The sequence below is a fragment of the Anguilla rostrata genome, chromosome 5 (assembly GCF_018555375.3).
Source record: "Anguilla rostrata isolate EN2019 chromosome 5, ASM1855537v3, whole genome shotgun sequence".
Classification (NCBI taxonomy): Eukaryota; Metazoa; Chordata; class Actinopteri; order Anguilliformes; family Anguillidae; genus Anguilla; species Anguilla rostrata.
Window position 1 is genome coordinate 9,807,572 of NC_057937.1, and position 8,128 is coordinate 9,815,699.

An 8,128-nucleotide genomic window follows, 5' to 3' on the forward strand; every position below is an offset into this window, starting at 1 on the left:
ATAATTGGGCTTGTTGACGGTGATCTGGTGCGACTGCTGCGGCGTGGCTAATTGAAGCCGCAGCACCGAGAGAGGCAGCGTGCGCACGTGTGTGTGTGCACGTGTGTGCATGTGTGTGTGTGTCTGTCTGAGTGTGCATGCACATGAACGTTTGAGAGTGTTGGGAGGCAGATGTGCTTGCTAGCGGAGTTTTGTCAGAATGTGGGTGCATGCACATTCTGACAAATGTGTTATGTGCATGAACGTGTGTGTCTGTGTGTGCGAGAGAGAAAGAGGTGGTGTGTGAGATAGAGATTATGTGAGTGAGTGCATGTGTGTGTGTGAGATAGAGAGATTGTGTGAGTGAGTGCATGTATGTGTGTGAGATAGAGAGATTGTGTGAGTGAGTGCATGTATGTGTGTGAGAGAGAGATATTGTGTGAGTGAGTGCATGTGTGTGTGTGAGAGAGAGAGAATGTGTGAGAGTGCACGTGTGTGTATAGTATACACACTCTTTTTCCGCCCTCCTTCCTCGTCTCCTCTGGCTCCCCTTTTCTCTCTCTCTCTACCTCTCATTTCTCTCTCCCTCTCTCCGTCTGTCTCCGGACGTCGCTGATGCTCTTAATCATGATCAGAGAAGAGAGGGATCTGCTGTGTCGCGCTGATTCTCCCCCCCCCCCCCCCCCCGTAAGCCAGAAGGGACTGCGGCTCCAACTTGTTTACGGTCCGTGTACAAAATTAATACCCGTGGGGAAGGAGAGCTGGGGGAGAAAAAAAAACGGGCACAGAAAATTGTACACTTTGTAGTCTTTGTAGATTTGTTTTGCCTTTGTGCCACTGACTACACAGGGCAGCCCTTAACGATGCACAGGCCCCTTTATCCCACTCCGGCTCTGCGGCGGGGGTCCCTGGCTCCTCTCCCTTTTGATGATCGGCCGCAGTTTTGATCTGCCTTTCAGAGGGGAGCAAGGGAAACAACCGGTTCGACATGACCGATGATTACCAGCTCAGGTCAGAGCAAAAGTGCAGCAATAAATGGTTCGGTTGAGCCAAGATGGGCGCCACAGGTGTCACCATTTTTTGTAGAAGTCTGTGGTCTTGCGCTGCACCCTGAACGAGCGCCTGAAAAGAATCCTCGCGTGCTTCCATGGTTCTGGTTCAATATGGGCGACAAAAAATGTAATAAACAAGGCTTCCTCAATGTGTATCCATCTCTGGCCCTTGTTTTTTTCCTCTGTAAATAATCCTGACCGAGCCATGCTCAACAAGAGCTCCTCAGAGCGATATATGATTGGTAAAATGGTCTCGCTTGGGGAAGGTTGCCCATCAGCTGGTGGACTGTTGACTAAAAGGGCGGCGATTGGCTGATGGGCCAAGATGCTTGAGAGGATCAATTTGCTAGAAGAAGTTAGACCCTCCTGAATTGACAGGTTGAGGTCAATGGACCAGTGCACCAGTAGGAATTGGCAATTATTCAGTTTAGATAAGGGATTCCAAATTGGCTGTTAGGAAAAATGGTAAAAAATAAAGGCGACATTGACATTATGACTATGAAAAATACGGAATTTATGGGGGTTCAGAGGAGGTCATTCACTGTGCAGGTCTTCTTACTCACTATTGACAAGTGATTTAAATTTTGGGGACAAGGACCCGGACAGGACCCCGAAAACAGTGAATCAGTGGTGTAAGTACTTGTGGGAACCCTGAAAAGAGTCAATATTCAGCACACCCAACTTTTGAAATGAGCCGTTTAATTTTAAAAGGGATGTTTAGCTGTAAGCTCCCCACATCAATACGCCCGGTGGAGGAAAGAATGAAACAACCGTGCGGTAATTTAGGCCTTATGCACCGCAGTCAGATTCAGCTCAAGCCATGCAGATGGGGCACGTCGAAGAGCTCCCCCCTCCCAGGCCGCCAAATTACCCGCCGGGAAATTGAGCGCCACGGCAGCCGGCTTGGCCGACGAGAACGGTAAATAATTGTCACCGGATCAGTCAGCCAGCTAACCAGCCGACGCCGCGTATCTCTGGCTGTCTGAGGGGGGCTCGACGCGGAGATTTATGGGTAATTTCTTCCCACAGCGTAGCCGCTCTGAACTGCGTTTCCTCCTCCCGTTGGGGTGCAGTTGAGTAAGATCTGGGGGCCGTTCTCTAAACGGTGATCAGCAGTTCTAACGATCATCTGACGCCATACGGGGCGCCTTGCTGGAGCACTGCGTGTTCAGAGCAGTGAATAAACACTCGCAAATGGAGGCGCTGCAAAAGTGCTCAGGAAAAAGTTGGGCCTGGCAACCATAAACAGATCCACTTAGTGGGTTTTAGATAGTTGGTTTCCGCTCACCAGCAGCAATTCATCACTTCTGTGAAGTTTTTGGCACCTTTTTAAAGCTCCATGTTGTTTGAGATATACATATATATATATATTTTTTTTTGCTGCTAAACGAGTACAGTGAGAATGAACGAAGTCTCGGGAGGGAAAACTGAGTTCTGCTCTGCTCAGATTCTGCCTGCAAAACATACTCTCAAAGGATGGAGGGAGTACTCAGAGTGGATGATGTAGGAGGTTTAATGCACGTAAACCTCGAGGGGTTTGTCCCCAGGAATCCACACACGAGGGGTTGGGGGCGGGGTGTTGTGAGGTCACCTCTTCCTGGCAAGCTGCCGCATCACTGCCTGTGAACCAATCCCCTCCGATTAAGCAGATGCGTATCAGTCAGTGTTGGGGGCGGGGCTGGGGGTTGATTGACATGCCCGGCAGGAAGCGGTGTATCTCTCAGAGCACCTCCTGCTTATCAGCTGTTTGTCCCCACACATTAACGGGACGGGGTACGATCCAGCGCCACGGACCTTCCGGGCCGAGCAGCTGTTTTTACACCCCCCCCCCCCCCCCCCCCCGCCGGAGAGGGCCCGGAGTCCAGCCGCCGTCATCCGTCCCCAGAGGACCGCCAGCCAAATGCCCAAACCACAGACGACGCCAATCCGATCGCTGGTTCCCTCACTCCCCTCTCTCTTCCCGGTCCACTTGTTCCTCGTTCGTTCATTTGAGTGATATCCGATGTGGAGGATTGCTTAAGCGGCGTCTGGACCGCATTTTTACGGTTCAGCGGCCTTGTGGCTGGAGTGTCTGCTCGGCCTGCGTGTTCACTCCCCTGACAAGCCTCACCGAGGGTGTTCATACATGGCACCCGCCTGTCTCTCTGGTTGGCAGCACTCTGGGCTTTAGGAGAGGTGGATTGTGGGTAACGGCCCTGTGGTAGATTTGGGCTCCTGTCCACACGATGTTCTCGGGCATCAGTCAGCTTCACGCCACAGAAAAGTGGGACACAGCTCTCACCCCGTCAGCCAATCACACCGCTTTCATTTCCAGTGCTGGGCGCATTGGGATGGCAGGTATGCCATCCCGCCAAGTTACGCCTTGGCGGGGGCATGTTTAAATATACAAGAACCGAATGCGGTGTTGTGTATGCACAGAAAGAACAGTTAAAAAAAGAACAAGGGTGTCTTTAACTCTAGCCTAGTTTGAGCTGTACCTCACTGTGGGTGAGAGATTCAGGGGGGTACTTAGGTGTGCTCCAGACAGAAACTCTCAGAAACTACGTGGGACATGTGGAGGTTTATAGGCACTGTCTCTGGCTCGGTCAAGGTAAGTTTCCAGGTTGTGTGTAACGTAACTACCCTGTCAGCCAAACACGTTTTTGTAGGAGTGCATTCATGTAGGAAGAACAACAAACTTTCAGTGGGGTTTCTAATGATTGGCTCTTCTAGCGAAGATGTCAGGATTAGGGGGGGCTCGGGTGTATGTTGGTTTGAGACTCGGTACTTTAACTCTCTCTGCCTGGGACAGACGTCCAGGGGGCCTGGAGCGGGAGGGCAGTGTGTGTAAAAGGTGCGGTTTATTTGTTACTGCACGCACAACGCTGCGGACGCCCCTGTAGAGTCCCGCTTGATGATGATGTCACTGGGCTGGCGGATCAAAGCCAAGCGGCCGCAGCACCAGGAGGGAGACCGCCGCGAAATGTCAGCGGACATCAATGAAGCGCCACACACACACACAGATATACACATACACACACACACACAGATATACACACAAACACATACACACACACACACAGATATACACACAAACACACAGATATACACATACACACACAAAGACATACACACACACACACACACACAGATATACACATACACATACACACACACACACACTCTCAGATATACACACAAACACATACACGCACACGCACACGCACACACACAGATATACACGTACACACACACACACACAGATATACACAGATATGCACAGAAACACACACAGATATACATACAAACACAGAAACGTGCATGCATGCAGACACACGCACGCACGCACACACAAACAAAAAGACACACACAGTCACACAGAGATATTCACGCATGCGCAAACACAGACATGCACATACTCTTCTGCCCATCAGTTCACCATGATAGGGGTCTGCTGAAAGGGGGTTGATTAATCCTTCATCAAAACCATATTTTTTGCCATTTTTTCATAAATTCCGGTTCAGCTCACAGCAGTTCCTGGAGCCTTCTCCCTGTCGGCACTTCAGTTAATCACATGTCCTGGTGACTGCCTTCACCCTGAGATTATTACGGTTCTGAACATTTGTATGCTGGAAGGCTTTAATGAACAGAAAGGGCATTAAGATAACCCATTAATCCAAAAAAAACAGGGGCCTAATTTTTTACGTTCCCCCCCCCACCCCATCGGAGATTAAACGGGGCCTTCCTATGTCCTGTGTCCCGTGTCCCAGTTCTGGGAGCAGACATTTTACAGCAGTACAAAGCCCGTACTGTTAGGATAAGCGTGAAAACTGATACAATTATACATACAGGTTCCACCTTCGTCGCCATTTTGTTTTGCTGTTATTCAGTGACATCTTGACTGTGGTGGTTTTCCAGGAGACTTCCTGTCATATGCAAATGACTTCTTTTGACAGAAATAACTTGTGCAGTTATAAAATCTGACTTGCGCATGACTGCAGTGGAGGGGTAAATTTCAGTTAAAATAAGGAGGTGCAGGATTGGCATGTCAGTTACAGTCGCTGACCTCAGTTACAGTTCATTCCTAATTCGCATATTCACAGCAGGAGGAAATTATGCGATTTAAGTGGGGTGGTATGGTATGTGTCCTTCACACAGCACCCCACTACGGAGGGCTTTTCATGTCATAACATCCTCCTGGTCTCAAAGGAAAGGGGCGAAATCCGAATTCGCTGCATTTCCAGAGATTCGTTGCGGTTGGGAAAATTAGAGAAATCATTGCATATTCAATGAAGATATATTCAATACAAGGTCTTTTAAAATAAATAAAAAAAACTCCAAACAAACAGTGTCAGAGGGAGGAGGAGGGAAGAGGGAGGAGGGGCTGAGGCTGACTTTGAGCCTGTTCATTTCAATGGACCCGGTGAATATGAGTCAACGATGAAGTCCACTTCAGGGAAGGGAGCCAGTTAAACACACTAGGGACTCCTCTTCCAGCATCCCTCTCTCTCTCTCTCTCTCTCTCTCTCTCTTCTTCTTCTTCCCATTTGTACAAATCGATGCTAATGGATTTCTACTCATTCACTGGAACAAGCAGGGTTTGGGAAGAGGTGTTTAAATGCACAAGATGTGTGAGTGTTACAGATATTGATTAACTTCGGTTTCTGCTTCTTTTCCGGAGATGCTGCAAGGCTGACACGGTAGAGGAATGAGAATACAAAGAGCATCAATAAAAAAAAAGTAAAATAAAAATGATTAGGACATTTCTGGCACCCACTAGATCTGGTTTTTTTTTATCCCTTTTGGCTAAATTTGACTTTCGTTGTCTCCTGTCTCCCAGTTCTTTTCTTTCTTATTATCGTTTCCCCCGATTTGTGTTTTTCGACAAAGTTTCTCTCTCGGTTTCAGTGAGACGGTAGATTTCCACGGCAACGCTGGTTCTTTCTGTGATTGATCTGACAGTGATGGGTAATTTGGAAAAATAACTTTTGTGAGGGTAAGGAGCGTGGAAAATAAAACTGTCGGCTAAATTGGGAAGTGGAAAAGGACGAATGCGCAAACAAATATGGAATTTTCTCTCTTTCTCTTTCCTATTTTCTTTTTCATAATTCAGAGGCTGGGAAATGTGAAAACCCAAAAGCAATTTTACTTGTACACGGAGGGGGCGGAAGTGTATTTTCTTGTTCTATTCTTTTTTTCATATCGTTAAAAAGGGGCAATATGAAGCAACTGTCAGGAAAGTGAAGCCTAGAAGTACAAATTCAAAATTGGCTCCAGAAGAAATCAAAATTAAATTAATGGAAATTTGCGAATGAATGGTCACAGTTATGGCTCAGAAAGTTTTTGTGTGTGCTGAAGCATATTTTAGATATTTACAGAAGCTTCTGATAACCTGCAGGTTTTTACAATGGGATGTATTGAGTTTTATGGTCTAAACTTCCATATTTAAAATATGCGCCATCACATTCAAAAGATGTGGGCTAATCAACAACATACGCTGTAACAAAAAAATATAAAATGATTTTTTAAAATCATATATAAATGTTTATCATACATAATGACCCAAATGCATTGCAGTGTCTAAGTATGAAATATGCATGTGGTTATGCTGTAGTTGCTATTAAACTGACACATGGAATTACAATTTGCAGTTTCTTGTTCTGTACCCAAAGTGCATCCTCACTGTAGTTAACTTTAATTCATCCCCACAGCTCACAGAGGACACCAACAGCAGACATTGCCAGAAATGTTATGTCTAATATCTTACGTACAATATAGTTTAATGAGAAAACATTCCTATCACCACCAGTACTTAAAAGTTTCATTTGACCCAACATGACCTCATCTGGCTTTCGCTTTGAGTTCTGTTAGCACACAGAGCAAGGCATAAGTGGGAAATGGATGGCAAATCTCCTACTTTCTCTAGGATGAAAACAGGGCGTTAACTTTCCCGGGTGTGTCGTGGAAGCAGAGAATCCTGGGATAGCTTTTCACAGTACTGGATGTGTGCTAGACCGCAGGGGAAAATTAAGGGCCTAAACTTCGCCCTCAGCTCGAGGTTATATTTGAAAGGCGGAGCCTAGAGCAGCGAAGTGCCTGTCACTGCACAGGGACACAGGTTTTCCACTGTCCGGGGGGGAAGGCTGGCCCACTGACATCACTTCCTGCGCTAAACCTGGTTTTCCCAGTAAGCCTCCCATCATTATAAAAAAAAGCCAAACCCTGCTCTGCTCCAGCCATTGTGCAGGGATAAACCATGGAATGGTGAGGTCTACTGGTCAATGGGCCTCCATTAATATAGTCCATATCATGGACTACATTAAGTCACAGATCCGTGTGGAGAGAGCCTCTCACATCAAGCACAGGGGGAACAGGTGCAGGAATCCGGCCAATCGAACGCAGACGGCTGTGGGAGCTGTGCAAGCTGGTGTTCAGATGCAGGGACTCTACTTATGATTCTACTTCTTAAGTACCAGCCCTATTCCTCAGTGTAATAGGACCACTGTTGTAAGCCGATTATTGTGCTGCTCTCAGTACAATAAATATTTCTCATAAGTAAGTTGTGTCATATATATATATATATATATATATATACGTACATATATATATATATATATATATATATATATATATATACGTACATATATATATATTTATATATATATACGTACATATATATATATATAATATATACATATATATATACATACATATATATATATATATATATATACATGTGTATATATATATATATATATACATATATATATATATATATATATATATATATATACGTACATATATATATATACATATATATATATATACTACATACATATATATATATATATATATATACGTACATATATATACATATATATACGTACATATATATACATACGTATATATATATATATATGTATATATATATATGACACAACTTACTTATGAGAAATATTTATTGTACTGAGAGCAGCACAATAATCGGCTTACAACAGTGGTCCTATTACACTGAGGAGTAGGGCTGGTACTTAAGAAGTAGAATCATAAGTAGAGTCCCTGCATCTGAACCAGCTTGCACAGCTCCACAGCCGTCTGCGTTCGATTGGCCGGATTCC